Below are 22,160 nucleotides of genomic sequence, written 5' to 3'. Positions count from 1 at the left end.
CCCTCCCAGCCCCCTTAATCCCCTTCTACCCCCACCCCTACTCTATACAACTTCCCCCCCCCCCCCCCTGTCTGTCTGGTCTGTCTTGTCTGTCTGTTTTCTTGTTGCTGTTCATCTTTATTGCTCTCCGGGGTGGCCTTGACTGTGCAATCGGCCCAGGAGCTGCGGACCGTAACCCTCCCCGAGATGAGCATTCTGGTTTGCAATATTCCATACTATTTGTAATACGATTGATACCCTGCTTAAATATTGTGACTTCATTTGTATGTCTTAATTTAAATATAAAAATTCCAATAAACATTGATTTAAAAAAAACAAAAAAAAGTCAACAATATGCCCCACTTATTATAAACTAGCTGATATACCCGGCTTCGCCCGAGTTAATTTGGTACTGGTGTTTATCTGGTGTTCACACGGAAAATCTTATGAAGTCGTGGTTACTTTAGAGATACTGAGGAAAAAAAATATGTTCACCATTTTGCATGGTTCATTGCGTTACCCAGGAAACACCACGTGGAGGTAACCATGCGACGTTTCCTTCATATAAAATAAAAAATTTAATTAAAAAGATTTGTGAAAAACAAATAAGAAAACAATAGAATTTTAAAAGGAAATAATAATTCCTCGTTAAAACTAAAAAGGTAGTTTTTGTTGTAAATAACAAATATGAATGTAAAATACTAAACTTAGGAATGTAACTGTTAGGACTAGCAGCATCTGCACTTGCTGCTGCATGTCTGGGATCTGCACTCGCTGCCTTTTGCCTAGGTCTGGCTGCTGGCTGGCTCCCCGCCCCAATCAGCTGCTGGGGCGGGAGTTCTGACAGCATTTAAACGTGCCTGTTTCTCTCTAGCATTGCCAGTGTATGTTTGTCTCCAGGCTACACCCGCGTTATCCTTACCTGACTTCCCGTTGTGACCCTCTGCTTTGGAACCTGACTTTGACTTCGCCTGATCCCTTGTACCGCATATTCTCCTGTTGCCGACCCGGACTTTCTGACTTGCCTCTGTGTCTGTTTGTCTCGGTATTTGTTTGTAAGTCTGACTTTCTGCCCTGCTTCCCTAGTGAGTATAGGGACCGCCGCCCAGTTGTCGCCCTGGGGCTTAGCCCAGGGGGGCAAGTAGGTAGGGACAGGGGTTACGGGTAGCTTTTAGGGACTTCCAGTACCCGGACTTCAGTACCCGGACAGTAACTCTCATCATAGGTAAGTTTAAGACTTTGCTTAAAAGAAACATTTAAAACGTCACATTTTTCAAATAGAAAACAAATAATGGTATTAAGTGGTGAGGGCCTCTTTGTCACCCCCAGGAGACAGTATGAACAGGTTACTTGGCTGGCCGATTCGAGAACACGCCACATAGAACTGGCCATGAGAAAAACAGCCCTGTCTCACATCTATACCAGCCTTTGTTAGTGACTGCCCCTGTGACTTGTTAATAGTCATGGCGAAGCATAATTTAATGGGAAATTGAAGCCACTTAAATTCAAAAATGTAGTCTGAAGGGATTATAGGTATCCGTGGAATAAACACTGTTTCACCTTCACCACGGTCTGTGAACACAGTCGCCTCAATAACATTCCGCTGCAGTGTCTTTATTTGCAGCCTTGTTCCATTACAGTTTTGGAGGGTTCAAATTCCGTAACAACATTATGGCTGCTCTGACTTTGAGAGTAAGGCGGTGAGCTGGCATTCCTGGCGGCTCCAGTGTATTAAGAAACTCAACAGGATAGTTGACAGCATCATCACTGTTCAGAACTGAGTCAATCGACTTGTAAACAGTCTCCCTTCCACCAAGACGTTCTAACAAACAATGATTTAACGCAGAGGCAGAAGCGTTTGTAGGCGTTAACAATGCTCTTTCTCGTAGCCAAGAGGCAGGTTTCTGTCTGAGGTGTTTAATGTCAGGATATACTTCTGCTATGAGACTGTCTACAGAGTCGACAGTAGTACACAGGTTTGGTGGGATCCTAAGGATGCTATGGATGTTGTTAAGCTCTCCACTGCCTATTTTTAACAGAAGATGAGCAAATTCACTGGCATTGATGTCACCCCTCAGATGAACTCTTATATTTGTAGAAAGAGATAATTTTTCTACTTTTGGCCAAAGGAAGGAACTCTTGAGGCAAGCATTGACCTCATCAGCACGAGTACCTTGGGGCATGACAGGTAAAGTTTGCCTGAAGTATCCTGAGAACAACACTGTGACTCCTCCCATAAGTTTGTTGCTGTTACGGAGATCTCGAAGAGTGCGGTCAACTGCCTCTATTCTGGCTTTATGCGTCATTGTACATTCATCCCACCTATAAGTTTACAGTCTTGGAGTACTGATGCAAGGTCACTCTGCTTTGAAATGCTGCAGACTGGGGCTTCAACTCGATTTAAATTTAATGGCAGCTTGAAGGTGGCGTGTGACGTTTTTCCTCCCTGTAGTAGTGTAGCAGCAATGCCTGAGGATGCTACAGCGATTGCAATGTTTTTTGTGCTCCTTACTTTGGCCAACAACAAATTTATCAAATAGATTTTTCCAGTTCCTCCTGATGCATCCAAAAAGAAGACTTTGTTTGAATTAGACTCAACACTTTGTAGTACTTTATGGTAGACAATCTTTTGGTCATCAGTAAGGCATGCTTCGTGTTTTGTCACTGTGTCTTTCAGTATTGCAACATCGTAATTAATTTGCTTCAGATATTCTCGGTTTTCCAAAATCTCATCAGTTCGTAATGATTCTGGTAAGCTATACTCCTGTAAGGTTCGACCTCCCAAAGACAGAATGATGTCTTCCAGCAAAATCAAGGTCTTGTTATAAATATGCTCTTTATTTTGTGTTTATTTCTTGATTATGTCTCTGCACTTGCCTCAAGATATCCTCAGAGAAATTGTCTTTGTGAGTCTCCCACAACAGCAATGGCTCAGACACCTGACAAAAGACCACCATGATGGCAAACAATTCCCTCAACCTAACTGCTGAATCAGACAAAGCTGCTTCTTCCAATGTTTTATTCCAATGACTGTCATCCTCAAGTAAGCCGAGTGACTTACATGCTGACTGGAATGTTAGATGCAGCACACTGTCAACAGTTTTTAGATGACTGAAAGATGTGGGGCCCCGAACCTCATGCAGTAGCAGTCGCAAATGGTAACATTCAGAGTTATTTGGATGCACTGTATAAACTCTACCAAGAACTGTGTCTTTTTTCACTCCTGGATATCCGATAACGCATGTTCCTTGTTCTCTTTGAACAAATCTATCTTTTTTCCATAAATAGAATGAAGGAACTTCGTGGTATAGGAGGGTTCTTGCAAAGCCATCAACCTTACACAGTTCAAAAAATCCTATAAGAGTAGTTTTTGAAGGGGTGTTAATTTTGTCTATTGCACTATCTGCAGTGAAATAGACTCTTTGTCCAGATGAACCGCAAGGTGCTTTACAGAAAGGAATATTTCATTGAATGGAAAAGAGAAAATGCGCCAAATGGCTTCAGAACTGCTAATATAGCGACCTGTCTGGTATATGTTTATTTCATCACATTCATTCTCCACTGCGAACGTGGCCTGATCACTACCTTTATTCACATACTTGCAAATATATTTAATGGATTTGACAGAATTGCAGTACTCAACATTGATGTGCGCATTAAAGGTGCGGAGAAGAACAGGATTAAAAGGAACTACCCAGCTGTTATCAAGTACCCAAGTCCTTTGAGCCTTCTCAATAGTTACTGTAAACCCACCCTCACTTGGCGATCTTCTTCTGTACTTCGGATACCCATCATCACCAGTCTGGGTCTCACTGGGGAATGGCTTTGGGTACCTCTTGGAGCACTTGCCATCCTTTATGCACTGGGAATGTGTGTTGAAGTTTCCACATGGCCCATGTATCATATTACGTTTAACAATGTTGTACAGAATAGGATCTTCTTTTGGATTTGGTATCTCTGCAGAAATTATATTGTCAATCCGGTCTGGTGTGATTGCATTTTCAAGCCATAACAAAATATGAATGTGAGGGAGACCACGTTTCTGCCATTCGACAGAATACATGTAACATCTGGGCTTTCCAAAAAGACTCCCTTTTGGTAACAAACTCATGATCTTTTTAACTTTAAGATGGAAAACTCGACTTGTGATGTCATGACGATGCTGGGGTTTCTGCCTGGGCAGTAGAGCTTCTGTAATTTCTGTCCATTTTGGGTTACATGTAAAAGTAATGAATAAGTCTGGACGGCCATAGTGACACACATAGGTCATTGCATCCTGGGTACGTATGTGCATGTACTGTGGTCCTCCTGTGAATGACGATGGCAAGATAACAGCCTGGCCCAACTGTCTGATGTCTGCATCATTTTTATCAATGGCGTCTTTGAGGTGAATGTAACTTTCTGCTCTCAATGTTTTCTGGTTATTTCGGATGAAATTTAACCTCTCTGTTTCTATTTTTGCATACATGTCCACCAAAAACTGGCTAAGGAAGGATCTACAGTGGAATATGTGATTTTGTTAATTTTGACGATACGCATAAAAATTCAAAGCTGAGATTGTTTTGTTACGTGGCTGTTTCGTGGTAGGATATACCTGAGGCAGAGATATGGAATAGCCATCTTCTCCATAGCAAAACATAATTGGGTACTGTAAAGCATCATATGATCGATGAATTTCGCTGATTCTATGAAGTTTGCTGTCTGTAGCTTGTAACACAATATCCCTTTTTCCAAATGTTTGGCCTACTATGACGACTGCAACTTCATTGACTGTAGGTTTGTTAAACAGCCCTTATGAGCATTTACAGGATTTCTTTCAGCATGAATGACTATTTGAAACTGATCCTTGTCATCACTGGGTAGACTTTCCACTGCAGATTTAAAGTCTTTAATGTACGGGTTGCAGTCATGAAGCATTCTTTGAAGCTGTCGAATCAAATTAGGATTGACAACAGATGCATTTTTACATCTTATATTAATTTGTAGAGATGAGTGAGCACCAAAATGCTCGGGTGCTCGTTACTCGGGACGAAATTTTCGCGACGGTTCGTTTCGAGTAACGAACCCCATTGAAGTCAATGGGCGACCCGAGCATTTTTGTATATCGCCGATGCTCGCTAAGGTTTTCATTTGTGAAAATCGGGGCAATTCAAGAAAGTGATGGGAACGACACAGCAACGGATAGGGCAGGCGAGGGGCTACATGTTGGGCTGCATCTCAAGTTCACAGGTCCCAGTATTAAGCCACAATAGCGGCAAGAGTGCCCCCCCCCGCACTGTCAGCATAAAGATCGTTCTCCTCTGCCACAGCTGTAACAGCTGTGGCAGAGAAGAACGATGTTAGCCCATTGAATTCAATGGAGCCGGCAATACAGCAGGTTCCACTGAAAGCAATGGGCTGCCGGCGTGTGTGTGATGAATTGTCGGGAAGGGCTTAAATATATAAACCCTTCCCTGCAATTCATCCAGAAATGTGTAAAAATAAAAATATATACCGTATATACCGGCGTATAAGGCGACGGGGCGTATAAGATGACGCCCCAACTGTCACCTTATACGCCGGGAATACAGCGGAGCAAAAAATAAAAATCATTATTCACTTCCCCCGGCGTTCTGCGGCGCTGCTGCAGGCTGTCGCTCCCTCCTGGTCCCCGGCAGAGCATTGCTTTCTGGACGCAGGGCTTGAAATCCCCGCCTCCAGAAAACACACGTGCCTTCAGCCAATCACAGCCAATGACAATGATGTCATTGAATGGCTGTGATTGGCTGACGGCGTGTGTTAGCTAATCACAGTAGCTTTCTGGAGGCGGGGATTTCAAGCCCTGCGTCCAGAAAGCAATGCTCTGCCAGGAACCAGGAGAGAGCGACATCCTGCAGCAGCGCCGCAGAACGCCGGGGGAGGTAAGACAATTCAAAAAGTGTTCACTTTCAGGATGTTCCCCTATGAAAAGAGAATTAAGAAGTATGGGTAGGTCTGTAAATGGAGGAAGTTGAACTTTACCACTACAACAGCACATTCCAGGAGTCTCATCTTTCCACTTTAGAGCTTCACAGAAAACACAAACAGTTTCCATACCTCCTATAGTGACAGATTGATCACTGTCATATAAAATATCAGGATTAGAGATGGGCGAGCACACTCATCCGAGCTTGATGCTCGTTCAAGTATTAGGGTACTCGAGATGCTCGTTACTCGGGACGAGCACCACGCGGTACTCGAGTCAATTCCACTTCCTTCCCTGCATGTTTAGCGCCATTTTCTGGCCAATAGAAATGCAGGGAAGGCATTACAACTTCCTCCTGACGTGCCAGCCCTATACCACCCCCCTGCAGTGAGTGGCTGGTGAGATCAAGCGACCGCCGAGTATTTAAACCTGTCCCGCCCGCTGCTTGCCTCAGACACACGCTGGCAGAGATTAGGGAAGGTGCTGCTCCTCATTCAGGGATAGTGTTAGTGTAGGTTCCTGTCTTCAAGAACCCCAACGGTCCTTCTTAGGGCCACATCTGACCATGTGCATTACTGTTGTGGCTGCTGGGAGCAGTTTTGCACCCCCAATTTTTTTTTTCATCTCGGGCTGTGCAGGCTATTACAGCTATAGCGTTCTCAATCTGTAGTCAATTATACAGAGTATAGGGGCAGTGCTGGTGAGACAGGGACAGTGGTAGTGTAGAATCCAGTCTACAAGACCCCAACGGGCCTTCTTAGGGCTACCTGTGACCGTGTGCATTTTACTGCGTGGCTGCTGGGAGTTGTAGTGCTTCACTATTGCACAGCTAGGCCTGTTTGCAGCCTTCCGTATAATTTTTTTCTGGCTGCAGTTTGCGTTACATTACCGCTGTCAGCCTCCAACTGAACGCCAATATTTCCATAATTTTTTACACCGGTCTGTGTCTGCCGTCAACTTCACGCACAGCGTACTGCCACAGCCGCTGATAGAGGGAAAAGTCATATACACGCTATATAGCCTGTATTCTTTTTTTACATTTTTTTTAAAAAAAGCTCCTTCTTACGGCTACCTGTGACCGTGTGCATTTTACTGCGTGGCTGCTGGGAGTTGTAGTGCTTCACTATTATGCAGCTAGGCCTGTCTGCAGCCTTCCGTATTTTTTTTTCTGGCTGCAGTTTGCGTTACATTACCGCTGTCAGCCTTCAACTGTACGCCAATAATTCCATAATTTTTTACACCACTCTGTGCCTGCCATCAACTTCATGCACAGCGTAGGGCGACAGCCACTGATAGAGGGAAAAGTCATATACACGCTATATAGCATGTATTCTTTTTCAAAAAATTTTTAAATAAAAGCTCCTTTCTATGGCTAGCTCTGACCGTCTGAAATTTACTGGGTGTCTGGTGGGAGTTGTAGTGAATCACTATTGCATGGCTGGGCCTGTTTGCAGCCTTCCGTATTCTTTGTTTCTGCCTGGAGTTAGCGTTACAATACCGCTGTCAGCCTCCAACTGTACGCCAATAATTCCATAATTATTTACACCGCTCTGTGTCTGCCATCAACTTCACGCACAGCGTACGGTCACAGCCACTGATAGAGGGAAAAGTCATATACACGCTATATAGCATGTATTCTTTTTCAAAAAAATTTTAAATAAAAAGCTCCTTCTTACAACTACCTCTGACCGTCTGAAATTTACTGGGTGTCTGGTGGGAGTTGTAGTGAATCACTATTGCACGGCTAGGCCTGTTTGCAGCCTTCCATATTCTTTGTTTCTGCCTGGAGTTAGCGTTACAATACCGCTGTCAGCCTCCAACTGTACGCCAATAATTCCATAATTATTTACACCGCTCTGTGTCTGCCATCAACTTCACGCACAGCGTACGGTCACAGCCACTGATAGAGGGAAAAGTCATATACACGCTATATAGCATGTATTCTTTTTCAAAAAATTTTTAAATAAAAGCTCCTTTCTATGGCTAGCTCTGACCGTCTGAAATTTACTGGGTGTCTGGTGGGAGTTGTAGTGAATCACTATTGCATGGCTGGGCCTGTTTGCAGCCTTCCGTATTCTTTGTTTCTGCCTGGAGTTAGCCTTACAATACTGCTGTCAGCCTCCAACAGCATGCAAATAATTCCATAATTATTTACACCGCTGTGTCTGCCATCAACTTCACGCACAGCGTACAGCCACAGCCACTGATAGAGGGAAAGTCATATACACGCTATATAGCCTGTATTCTTTTTCAAAAAAATTTTAAATAAAAGCTCCTTCTTACGGCTAGCTCTGGCCGTCTGAAATTTACTGGGTGTCTGGTAGGAGTTGTAGTGAATCACTATTGCATGGCTAAGCCTGTTTGCAGCTTTCTGTATTCTTTGTTTCTGCCTGGAGTTAGCCTTACAATACCACTGTCAGCCTCCAACTGTACGCCAATAATTCTATAATTATTTACACCGCTCTGTGTCTGCTCTATTCGTAATCCACCATGCTGCGGGATAGGGGTAGGGCTAGAGGACGTGGACGCAGGCAAGGACGCGGAGGTCCAAGTGAGGGTGTGGGTACAGGACGAGTTCCTGGTCCAGGTGAATCGCAGCCGGCTGCTGCGGGATTAGGAAAGAGGCAAGTTTCTGGGGTCCCCAGCTTCATATCACAATTTTTGGGTCCACGTGGTAGACCTTTATTACAAACAGAGCAGTGTGAGCCTCCAACCGGGCATGGTCGTGTGAGACAGCGGCCGTAACCTGGTGGCGGCTCTGCAGCTTGGCAGCCTCACGCACGTGCCATGCCTGGCCCACGTCTTTAATTTGGTGGTTCAGCGGTTTCTGAAAAACTACCCGCACTTGTCAGACCTCCTCGGCAAGGTGCGCCGGGTCAGCGCACATTACGCAAGTCCAAGACGGACGCTGCCACCCTGCGGACCCTGTAACATCGGTTTAATCTGCCAGTGCACCGACTGCTTTGTGACGTGCCCACACGGTGGAACTCTATGCTACACATGTTGACCAAGCTGTAGTGGAATACCTACTCCAACATGGGCGGCGTAGTGGGAGTCAGCCTCCCCAATTCTTTACAGAGGAGTGGGCATGGATGGCAGATATCTGCCAGGTCCTTGGAAACTTTGAGGAGTCTACCGAGATGGTGAGCAGCGATGCTGCAATCATTAGCGTCACCATTCCTCTGCTATGCCTGTTGAGTAGTGCCCTGCAAAGCAAAAAAGGCTGACGCTTTGCGGTCAGAACAGGATATGGGGGAAGACAGTATGTCGCTGGATAGTCAGAGCACCCTCATGTCTATATCTCAGCGCGTTTTGGAGGCGGAGGAGGAGGGGGAAGAGACAGCTGGGCCCACTGCAGAGGGTACCCATCCTGCTTGCCTCTCATCTGTTCAGCGTGTGTGGCCTGTGGAGGAGGAGAGGATCCAGAAAGTGATCTTCCTAGTGAGGACAGCCATATGTTGCGTACAGGTACCCTGGCACACATGGCTGACTTCATGTTAGGATGCCTTTCCCGTGACTCTCGCGTTAGACGCATTCTGGCCACTACAAATTACTGGGTGTACACACTGCTCGACCCACGGTATAAGGAGAACCTTTCCACTCTCATTCACGAAAAAGAAAGGGGTTCAAAAGTGATGCTACCACAGGGCCCTGGTGGATAAACTGACGGTAAACTTCCCATCTGACAGCGCTAGCGGCAGAAGGCGCAGTTCCGAGAGCCAAGTAGCAGGGGAGGCGCGTAAATCAGGCAGCATGTTCAACGCAGCCAGTAGAACACTCTCCAAGGCCTTTGCCAGCTTTATGGCTTCCCAGCAAGACTGTGTCACCACTCCCCAGTCAAGGCTGAGTCGGAGGGAGCACTGTAAAAAGATGTGATGGAGTACATAGCCGATCGTCCCACCGTCCTCCGTGACGCCTCTGCTCCGTACAACTACTGGGTGTCAAAGCTTGACACGTGGCACGAACTCGCGCTGTATGCCCTGGAGGTGCTTGCTTGCCCTGCCGCTAGCGTCTTGTCAGAGAGGGTGTTTGATGCAGCTGGGGGAATGATCATGGATAAGTGTACCCGCCTGTCAACTGACAGTGCCGACATGCTTACACTCATAAAGATGAACAAAGCCTGGATTTCCCCAGACTTCTCTTCTCCACCAGCGGAGAGCAGCGTTATCTAAACAATCTTTTCGCTGCAACCCCAGAAAAAAACACTCTTCTCTATCATGTAAAAAAAGGGACATTTACCTTTGTCAATCTGTGTATGATATTAGTCCTCCTCCTCCTGAAACATCCTGTCATCACGCTGAACTGCCAATTTTTCTGCGGCCCAAAAGGCTCATATAACTTTTGTCAAACAATATTTCAACGTTACTAAGTGAAGGATTGAAACTTCAACATGAACCAATTTTTTTTAACAGGGCTGCCTCCAGGCTCTGTTACACATTAAGACACAGTAAGCTAAAATATTAATGGGTTTCACCTGCCCTCTCGGTTGAGCAATTTTTCTGGGGTACATTTCTACTGTTGGTACAGCAATTTTTCGGGCCCTCGCCTACACTGTAATCCCAGTAATTTGTCTGTCCTTCGCCTACACTCATGGTACACCAATGTGTCCGGGGTTGGCCTACACTCTTGCTACAGAAATGTCACACGGGTCTGCCTGCCTATACTTCTGCCACAGTAATGCTACAGGGGTCTTCCTATACTTTTGCAACAGAAATGTTACTTTGGTCTGCCTACACTGCTGCTACTGAAATGTTACTGGGGTCTGTGTATACTGCAGCAAATGAAATGTTACTGGGGTCTGTCTATAATGTTACTACTGAAATGTTACTAGGGTCTGTCTATTCTGTTACTACTGAAATGTTACTGCGGTCTGTCTATTCTGTTACTACTGAAATGTTACTGGGGTCTGTGTATACTGTTGCTACTGCAATGTTACTGGGGTCTGTGTATACTGCTGCAAATGAAATGTTACTGGGGTCGGTCTATACTGCTGCAACTGAAATGTTACTGGGGCCAGTCTATACTGCTGCAACTGAAATGTTACTGGGGTCTGTCTATTCTGTTACTACTGAAATGTTACTGGGGTCAGTCTATACTGCTGCAACTGAAATGTTACTGGGGTCTGTCTATTCTGTTACTACTTAAATGTTACTGGGGTCTGTGTATACTGCTGCAAATGAAATGCTACTGTTACCATACAGCGCGGCGCGTCGCTCCGGCGGCCTGGAGCCCTGTGTCGAGGTTATCCCAGCAGCTGTGGGCGGCGGCATGGGTGTGTCCGCCCGTAGGGTGCCGCCCGCCCTCCTCCGTTCTTCTTATACAGCAGTGGGCGGAGTTGCCTCCTCCCACTCTCCGCCCCTGGGCGGAACCTTGTGGTTAAAAGACTGGCAGTGAAGTGAGCTCATTGCCAGTTATTGGTTCTGCATGCACCTAGCCAGTCTGTCTGCGGTTCTAGTTGTCGGTCAGCTCCCTCTGGTCCCCTATTACTCTGTCTGTTTGTGTTGGTTCTGCTAGCCTCTAATCTAGTCTGGCCCAGTCAGTACTAGTTGCTATCCAGCACCCTGCCAGTTTGCCTGTGAGTCCCATCTCCAGCCTTGTATGTTTTGTTGGTCTGATTCATCTGCCTCCTCTGTCGGCACTCTGTTCCCCCCATTAGGTAGTTTCCTGCTTGTCAGTCGCCAGGTCCCTAGCCAGGGCAGGGACCGCCGTCCAGTTGTCCGCCTGGGGTTAGCCAGGGCCGAGGCAAGTAGGCAGGGACAGTGGGGGTGCGGGAGATCAGGGCACCCCAACTGGCGCTCGGGGGGCAGAGTGCCGTAACAGCTACTAATACTGGGCTATGCCTATACGGCTGCTACGGAAATGTTACAGGGGTCTGTCTATACTGTTGCTACTGAAACGTTACTGTGGTCTGTGTATACTGCTGCAAATGAAATGTTACTGCTGTCAGTCTATACTGCTGCAAATGAAATGTTACTGGGGTCTGTCTATACTCCAACTACTAAATTGTCACTGGGCTCTGCCTACACTGCTGCTTATGAAATGTTAATGGGGTCTGTCTATACTGCTTATAATGAAATGTTACTGGGTTCTGTCTATACTGCTGTAAATGAAATGTTACTGGGTTCTGTCTATACTGCTGTAAATTAAATGTTACTGGGGTCTGTCTATACTGTTACTACTGAAATGTTACTGGGGTCTGTCTATACTGTTACTACTGAAATGTTACTAGGGTCGGTCTATACTGCTTCTACAGAAATGTTGCTGTGGTCTGTCTATACTGCTGCAAATTAAATGTTACTGGGGTCTGTCTATACTGCTGTAAATGAAATGTTACTGGGGTCTGCCTACATTGCTGCTACTGAAATGTTACTGGGGTCTGTGTATACTGCTGCAAATAAAATGTTACTAATACTGGGCAATGTCTATACTGCTGCTAGGGAAATGTTACTGGGGTCTGTCTATACTGTTACTACTGAAATGTTACTGGGATCTACCTAGATTTCTTCTGCATCATAACTGTTAGTGGGGTCAGCTTATACTTTTACAACAGTAATATTACAGGAGTCAGTGCATAGTATGGGTGCACTACGTTTTCCCATCACAGTGTTCTAAGTATCTGGACATAACCAAAAAAAAAAAGAATACAAAAAAACTTCCCGACTGACTAGGGCATGGAGTGTAGGCCAAAGCCAACCTGTATTTTATCTCACGTTATCCCCGGCTATCCGGGGCACTGCATTGTGACAAACAAGAGGAGCGAAACAGCCCTAATGAGACGTTCACACCTACGTTAGCATTGGAGTCCGCTGTATGCCCGTGATTGCTGAGGTTTTGTGCAGAGGCCTATGTCCTGGGTGCAGTGAAAGTCAGCTTCCTGCCTATGACTGCTGAAGCAGTATGCCGAGGCCTATGTCCTGTGGGAACTGCAACTGCGCCAGATTGGGGATGTGCAACTTTTTCCTGGATAATCCAGTCATTGTAGCAGGGAAAGAAAACGTGACTGATTTACTTTGCCAGCTTGGCCCTTCTGCAGGCAAGCGTATTATTTTTTCGGCCTACTGTGTGCGTTACAGTACCGCTGTCAGCCTCCAAGTGCAGGCCAATAAGCGCCTAATTTTTACCACACTCAGTGTCTGCTGTATTCGTAATCCACCATGCTGAGGGGTAGGGGTAGGCCTAGAGGACGTGGCCGTGGGTGAGGACGCGGAAGTCCAAGTGAGGATGTGGGCACAGACCGAGTTCCTGGTCCAGGTGAATCGCAGCTGGCTGCTGAGGGATTAGGAGAGAGGAAAGTTTCTGGGGTCCCCAGCTTCATATCACACTTTTGTTGTGTGATTTTCAAAGTAACAAAGTTTCTTTCCGCGCTCGTCCTGTAGATCTTCTTGTGTGGAATAAAAAATCAAATAAACTGTCACGGAGGACAGTTTTTTATAATAGTATATTTATTCCCAAAATACAAAATAAAAAAGTTGCATGCAAGAAACAACTTGCTGTAGTAGATGGACAACGCGTTTCGGCGTTCTCAGACGCCTTTCTCGTGTACCAATACATTGAAAATACATCTTTTAAATAGTCGGTCTTACCTTTTGGAGGTGGGAGTTACAGGAGCTCGGCGTGCGCTCTCGTGGGGTGTCGCTCTGGCGCAATGTATGAGCGTCATGGCTCTGTAGTGAAAAGGTGTTTTAGCGCAAGTGTGCGCTACTATTGAACGTAGAGTCCGTAATGTGGAACGGTAAATGCGTATCTGTGCAAACCTGTACTAGTCAATTACATAGCACGGGAAACTGCGGGGCTCCCGTTATGTCGCTATATTAAGGGTCGCTCCGACCTCCAAAGGAAGCTAAATATTATTTAGCGACCCTTAATATAGCGACATAACGGGAGCCCCGCAGTTTCCAGTGCTATGTAATTGACTAGTACAGGTTTGCACAGATACGCATTTACCGTTCCACATTACGGACTCTACGTTCAATAGTAGCGCACACTTGCGCTAAAACACCTTTTCACTACAGAGCCATGACGCTCATACATTGCGCCAGAGCGACACGCCACGAGAGCGCACGCCGAGCACCTGTAACTCCCACCTCCAAAAGGTAAGACCGACTATTTAAAAGATGTATTTTCAATGTATTGGTACACTTGAGAAAGGCGTCTGAGAACGCCGAAACGCGTTGTCCATCTACTACAGCAAGTTGTTTCTTGCATGCAACTTTTTTATTTTGTATTTTGGGAATAAATATACTATTATAAAAAACTGTCCTCCGTGACCGTTTATTTGATTTTTTTTATTCCACACAAGAAGATCTACAGGACGAGCGCAGAAAGAAACTTTTTGTTACTTTGAAAATCTATATATTTAACCCATTGAGAGACGTGCCTCTCTCTGGGATCCTTCATTCCAGCGACTCTCCTTCTTCATTGAAGGATTTCTGAATTTTCTTCATTTACTATGGGCATACTTGGACTACAGGTGCAAGCGGGTTGTTCCTAGCGCTGCATAGGAACCCCGCTATGCACCAGGTGAGTCAATCTCATTGATTACTATATGGTGGCGCGGATTGTCATTTGAACTTTTGTTCTGTGGCTTCACTGTTGTCCATTGGCTCTTATTCGTATCTGAAGCTTTGATTTTGCCCATGTAGGCAAAATCCACAGTGGTATCGCAGAACCCAGCCTGAACCTGGGCCCGCTAACGTAGTTCCCACACAGACTATAGCGGGTCCTGGTCATGCTGTCTTAGCCTTGTAATGCTACCCCCTTTAAACCCCCCCCCTCCTCCTCCTCCTCCAACAATGTAAACATTCTTGGCAAATGGTAAAGCTTTGGTCCCTCTTGCGGCAATCCAAGAATTTCACCTTAACCAGCACAATAGAAATGCACCCGCCCCCCCCCCCCCCCCCCCCCGTCCCTTTTAATCCTGGGCACAGTTCCAAAAACCAAAGATATACAACCAGGGTGCTATTCGATTATCCCTAGCTGAAGCATTTAGCCGAGCGGTAGAGCAATTATGGCTTCCATCTTGTTAGTGCAGATAATAATTACATAGTGTTGTGTTATGCTGAGGTAGGAATAGAGTCGGCTCTCGAACACAGCATCCCTACAGGGCTTGGGACAGAGTAGCAGCAGGCACATATCCTTGGTGGAAGCAGGCCAGCTGAGAGCCACATACTCCCGGAATGATTTTGGACTGATTGAAGAGGCCTTTACTTGTGATCATCTTTGGTAATTCCTGACAAAGATGAGTGGTATAGCCAGAAACTTGCATTGCTAACACTTTGCAATGGTCAACAGAAAACATATGAATGAAGCCTTTCCATATTTCTGATTGAGATGAGGAGTGCCCACTTTTAGTTCCTAGAATATCCTTTTCATTGCTATCAAATACCCCTCTTGTCTCAGACAATACTAGCTTTTCCACACAGCTGTTGTCGCTTCCACTTTTATTCTGTGGCTTTACTTTTGTCCATTGGCTCTTAGGCGGATCAGAAGGTTTGATTTTGTCAATGGAGGCAAAATCCACGGTGGAGGCCCGGAACCCAGCCTGAACCTGGGCCCGCTAACGTGCTTCCCAAGCAGACCATAGTGGGTCCTGGTCATGCTGTCTTGGCCTTGTAATGCCACCTCCTCCTCCCGCTTGGAGTCAGGGGGTCAGCAATGTGCATCAGGTATTTTCTCTCGTGTTACCACAGTTATCGGAGATACTTGTTTGGACCAAAGGAGAGGTGCGTAACTGCATTAACGTTACAGGGGTCTGCCTATACTTCAGCTGCAGAAATGTTACAGGGGTCTGCCAATACCGCAGCTACATTAATGTTACTAGGGTCAGTCTATACTGCTGCAACTAAAATGTTACTAGGGTCAGTCTATACTGCTGCAACTAAAATGTTACTGGGGTCTGTCTATACTGTAACTACAGAAATGTTACTGGGGTCAGCTTATACGTTTGCTACAGGAATACTACAGGGGTCTGTGCATAGTATGGCTGCACTAAGTTTTCACATCTCGGTGTTCTACCTATCTGGCCCCCAAAAAACAGTGTGACTGGTGCATGCAGTGTGGACCGAAGCCCACCTGTATTTTATGTGACATTAGCTCTGCTATCCGGGGCACTGCAATGGGATACAGTAATATACCAGGGAGCCGCCCGTGCTGTAGGTGCACACAGAATTCCCATAGCTAAGTTGTACCTGCCTGTGACTATTAATAAAAAAAAACAAACCAGTTTTTATCTAACGTTAGCTCAGCTATGGAGGGCACTGCAATGGGATTTATTTATGTACCGCCCGTGGGTTCCAGGGAGACACCCATGCTGTGGGTACACACGGAATTCCCATAGGGGAGTTGTACCTGGCTATGTCTATTTATAGACTGAGGCATGCAGTGTGTGTGGAAACCAACCTGCATTTTATCTGGCTGTAGCTCAGCTATCCGGGGCACAGCAATAGGATTTATTTTTGTTCCACGGGTGGCTTCCTGGGACCCACCCATGCTGTGGGTGCACGCGGAATTCCTATTGCGGAGTTGTACCTGCCTGTGACTATTTATAAAAAAAACCAGTTTGACTGGGGCATGCAGTGTGGGCCGAAGCCCACCTGTATTTTATCTCACGTTAGCTCAGCTGTCCGAGGCACTTCAATGGGATTTATTTATGTACCGTCTGTGGGTTCCAGGGATCCACCCATGCTGTGGGTACACACGGAATTCCCTTAGGGGAGTTGTACCTGGCTGTGTCTAGTTATAAAAAAAACCCCAGTGTGACTGGGGCATGCAGTGTGGGCTGAAGCTCACCTGTATTTTATCCCATGTTAGCTCTGTTGTCCGGGGCACTGCAATGGGATTTATGTATGTACCGCCGGTGGGTTCCAGGGAGCAACCCATGCTGTGGGTACACACGGAATTCACATAGGGGAGTTGTACCTGGCTGTGTCTATTTATAAAAAAAACCCTAGTCTGACTCGGGCATGCAGTGTGGGCCCGAAGCCCACCTGTATTTTATCTGACGTTAGCTCAGCTGTCCGGGGCCCTGCAATGGGATTTATTTATGTTCCGCCGGTGGCATCCTGGGACCCACCCATGCTGTGGGTGCACACGGAATTCCCATATTGGAGTTGTACATTGCTGTGTCTATTCATAGAAAAACCCCAGTCTGACTGGGACGTGTAGTGTGGGCCGAAGCCCACCTGTATTTTATTTGACGTTAGCTCAGCTGTCCGGGGCACTGCAATGGGATTTATTTATTTATGTTCCGTCGGTGGCTTACTGGGACCCACCCATGCTGTGGGTGCACACGGAATTCCCATTGCGGAGGTATACCTGCCGGTGACTATGTATAAAAAACCCCAGTCTGACTGGGGCATGCAGTGTGTGCCGAAGCCCACCTGTATTTTATCTGACTTTAGCTCTGCTGTCCGGGGCACTGCAATAGGATTTAATTATGTACCGCCGGTGGGTTCCAGGGAGCCACCCATGCTGTGGGTACACACGGAATTCCCATTGCGGAGTTGTACCTGCCTGTGACTATTTATAAAAAAAACCCAGTCTGACTGGGGCATGCAGTGTGGGCTGAAGCCCACCTGTATTTTATCTCACGCTAGCTCACCTGTCCGGGGCACTGCAATGGGATTTATTTATGTACCGCTGGTGGGTTCCAGGGAGCCACCCATGCTGTGGGTACACACGGAATTCCCATAGGGGAGTTGTACCTGGCTGTGTCTATTTAAAAAAAACCCAGTCTGACTGAGGCATGCAGTGTGGGCGAAAGCCCACCTGTATTTTATCTCATGTTAGCTCTGCTGTCCGGGGCACTGCATTGGGATTTATTTATGTAACGCCGGTGGGTTTCAGGGAGCCACCCATGCTGTGGGTGCACACGGAATTCCCATATTGGAGTTGTACATTGCTGTGTCTATTCATAGAAAAAAACCCAGTCTGACTGGGACGTATAGTGTGGGCCGAAGCCCACCTGTATTTTATCTCACGTTAGCTCAGCTGTCCGGGGCACTGCAATGGGATTTATTTATTTATGTTCCGTCGGTGGCTTACTGGGACCCACCCATGCTGTGGGTGCACACGGAATTCCCATTGCGGAGGTATACCTGTCTGTGACTATGTATAAAAAACCCCAGTCTGACTGGGGCATGCAGTGTGTGCCGAAGCCCACCTGTATTTTCGCTGACGTTAGCTAAGCTGTGCAGGGCACTGCAATGGGATTTATGTATGTACCGCCGGTGGGTTCCAGGGAGCAACCCATGCTGTGGGTGCACACAGAATTTCCATAGGGGAGTTGTGCCTGGCTGTGTCTATTTATAAAAAAACCCAGTCTGACTGGGGCATGCAGTGAGTGCCGAAGCCCACCTGTATTTTATCTGACGTTAGCTCAGCTGTGCAGGGCACTGCAATGGGATTTATTTATGTACCGCCGGTGGGTTCCAGGGAGCAACCTATGCTGTGGGTCCACACAGACTTCCCATAGCAGAGTTGTATCTGCCTGTGACTATGAAAAAAGGCCAGACTGACTAGGGCATGGAGTGTGGGCCGAAGCCAACCTGCACTTTATCTCACGCTAGCTCAGCTATCCGGGGCACTGCATTGGGACAAACTAGAAGAGCCAGACAGCACTAATGAGACATTCAGAGCTACGCTAGCATTGGAGTCCGCTGTAGGCCCGCAATTGCTGTCGGTTTGTGCAGAGGCCTATGTCGTCCGCTCTGATTTATTTATTGTTCATGTCTTGGGTTGCCTAGGACCCACCTATGCTGTTGGTGCACACTTAGTTCCCATCGCGGGGTTTGACCTATCTGGCACAAAGACACTGACTGACTTGGGTAGGGGGCAGAGTGCAGATGGCTTTCCCCTTGCAGTGTCGACTGAGCAATGCGACACCTAGAAAAAATGAATACTGTGTGGGCATATGGATTCCCCATTGCTATGTAACTTATGCCCACGTTTGCAGCTCCTGACAGAGGTGGCTCAGGATCAAACGTCAATTTCTCATCAATTCTCTACAGCATTGTGGGCTATCGCCCCGCCCTTTTTAAAGAGGGTCGCTACCTGGCTCTGCCAACCCTCTGCAGTGTGTGCCTCTGGTTCCTCCTCATGGCAGACACACTTATAAATAGTCATGAGGGTGGTGTGGCTATGAGGCCAGCGTGTGGCATGAGAGCAGCTGAAGGCTGCACAGGGACACTTTTGTGTGCGCTGCGGACGCAGGGTCGTGCGTGGAGGGGGGGCGGGGTTTGGGCAGCATGTAACCCAGGAGAAGAGGCAGTGGCATGTCCCGCAGGCAGTGCTTGTGCTTGGTTGGAGGTAGTGTGGTGCTTAGCTAAGGTGTGCCTTGCTAATGAGGGTTTGTCCAAAGTAAAAATTGTTAGGGCGGACGGCCCACTCTTGCCGCTATTGTGGCTGAATAGTGGGACCAGGGAACCTGAGATGAAGCCCAGCATGTTGCCTTTCACCTGCCCTATCCGTATCTGTGTCGTTTCCATGACTTTTGTGGGTTTTGCAGATTTTCACCAATGAAAACCTTAGCGAGCATCGGCGATATAGAAAAATGCTTGAGTCGCTCATTGACTTCAATAGCGTTCGTTAATCGAAAAGGAACTCTTGAGCATCGCGGAAAGTTCGACTCGAGCAACGAGCACTCGAACATTTTGGTGCTCGCTCATCTCCAGTTGGGACCCATTAACTTTTCAAATTTATGACATAATCAATGCAAGTTTCTATGACATCGGGAAGTTAGAGAATAAGATTCTATACATAAAATTTTGACGCTAATACTTTTGCGTTGGAATTAAATAATCGAGTTGGGACCCATTAACTTTTCAAATTTATGACATAATCAATGCTTATGCCAAATTGCAAGTTTCTATGACATTGGGAAGTGAGAGAATTAGATTCCGTACATAAAATTTGGACACTAATTCTTTTGCGCTTACAATTGAATAATCAAGTTTGGACCCATTAGCTTTTCCTAATAATGACATAACGAATCCTCGTGCCAAATTTCAAGTTTCTATGACACCGGGAATTGAGAGAATTAGATTCTGGACGTAAAATTTTGGCGCTAATACTTTTGCGCTAGAATTAAATCGAGTTGGGACTAGAGATGAGCGAGCACCAAAATGCTCAGGTGCTCATTGCTCGAGTCGAACGTTCCTTGATGCTCGAGGGTTCGTTTCGAGTAATGAACCCCATTGAAGTCAATGGGCGACTCCAGCATTTTTGTATATCACCGATGCTCGCTAAGGTTTTCATTTGTGCAAATCTTCAAAACCTACGAAAGTGATGGAAACGACACAGATGCGGATTGGGGAGGCGAGGGACAACATGCAGGGCTGCATCTCAGGTTCCCAGGTCTCACTATTAAGCCACAATAGTGGCAAGAGTGAGCCCCCTACCCCCCTCTAGTAATTTTTACTTCGGACAAACCCTCATTAACAAGGCACACTTTAGCTGTACTGGATCATATTTTTCTCCAGCAGGCTTCAGGGTATTCTGTGGCTTCCTAATTGTGTAATACAGTATGCGCACACTGCCCAAGTTAGATGCAAGATATTAGTCTCATGTCCAATATGGTTCTGAGCATACAACGCCCAAAAGTAACATATAGGATTCTCATTTGCCGGGCCATATAGAATTCCCACCCCCCTTCCCACACCTCTCTCTCAAGTCCAGTGCATAAACCAGTCCTTGTTCTATCAACATGTGGTCAGTTAAACTAGTTCAGTTAAACTACACTTCTTCAGTATTGCAATGTGGCTTTAAAGGGGTTGTCTCGCGAAATCAAGTGGGGTTATACACTTCTGTATGGCCATATTAATGCACTTTGTAATATACATCGTGCATTAAATATGAGCCATACAGAAGTTATTCACTTACCTGCTCCGTTGCTAGCGTCCCCGTCGCCATGGTTCCGTCTAATTTCGGTGTCTTTTTGCTTTTTTAGACGTGCTTGCGCAGATGGGTCTTCTCCCTTCGGCTTGGCTCGGCAGCATCGGCGTTTTGGCTCCGCCCCCTTGTAACGTCATCACGTAGCTCCGCCCCCGTCACGTGCCGATTCCAGCCAATCAGGAGGCTGGAACCGGCACACATCATGGGGCGGAGCTACGTGATGACGCGTACAAGTGGGCGGAGCCAAAACGCTGATGCTGCCGAGCCGAAGGGAGAAGACCCATCTGCGCAAGCGCGTCTAAGAAAGCAAGAAGACACCGAAATTAGACGGAACCATGGCGACGGAGACGCTAGCAACGGAGCAGGTAAGTGAATAACTTCTGTATGGCTCATATTTAATGCACGATGTATATTACAAAGTGCATTAATATGGCCATACAGAAGTGTATAACCCCACTTGATTTCGCGAGACAACCCCTTTAACTCTTTTCTTATGCAGTAGAGCTTTATATTAGGCTGAAGTTATAAAACACACATCTTTAACCATGCCATTGTCCAGCAATTACCATAATGAAATTATGCAGCCATTAACCTCTACAGAGTTAAATCCCTACAGCTGTGCAATACTTCTAGTTTATTACAAATGAATAGACATTTTACACTAACTAATCTTCATGTTTACTACAATCCCACCTTACAGTTCTCTGCGCGTGAACCTATAACTGGAGTGCGTAGAAGGTTCGATTTAGGGTCTTCAAGGGGGTGTAGGACTTGTCCTCTCCTTCTGGAGATACATCCAGCAAACTCATTGTGGGAGCGGCTTTTTCCAGCATCAGTTTCACAGGTCTCTCTGACACGGAATAACACAGCAGACTAGAACGGAAAAGATAATCAGTGCACATACAACAGCGACGCCCATCTGAGCCAGGACCCTTTGCCACCCGCTTATCAATGGAAAGTACTGGTCCCAAAGGTAAGCTCTTTTTAGTTAGTGCGGTCAGCTTCTTAATGGCAACTGCGTCTTTACCCGCGGGTCATGTGTTGTCTGGGATGTAGGTACAGTTTCCCCTATCATCTTACAGACACCCCCCTTTTTTAACTAAAATCATATCTAAGGCCATTCTATTTTGAAAAGTCATAGTCGAGGTATGTCCTATTGGTCGACTAGTCCCTATAAGGCATCTCTAGTGTAATTTATAAACCGCTGCTAAGTATAATAAACATAATTAATCCAGTCAACATTTTATTTACCATAATGATCAGAAAAATGGACTCGAATCTAGCTTTAACTTGGTCTCTAATTTTCAGAACTCGTCAGTTACCCCCCTTGGCTGTCCTATGACATCAA

General features: G+C 46.3%; 1 pseudogene; it reads right to left on the bottom strand.

The window, feature by feature from the left end:
- Positions 1–1,613: 1,613 nt before the first annotated feature.
- The window catches only part of LOC136625283 (uncharacterized), a 34,002-nt pseudogene continuing 13,455 nt past the window's right edge, over positions 1,614–22,160 (bottom strand).

Source organism: Eleutherodactylus coqui, chromosome 1 (assembly GCF_035609145.1).
Source record: "Eleutherodactylus coqui strain aEleCoq1 chromosome 1, aEleCoq1.hap1, whole genome shotgun sequence".
Classification (NCBI taxonomy): domain Eukaryota; kingdom Metazoa; phylum Chordata; class Amphibia; order Anura; family Eleutherodactylidae; genus Eleutherodactylus; species Eleutherodactylus coqui.
Note: the sequence above shows the minus strand (reverse complement) of the source record. Positions and strands in the feature narration are given on the sequence as shown.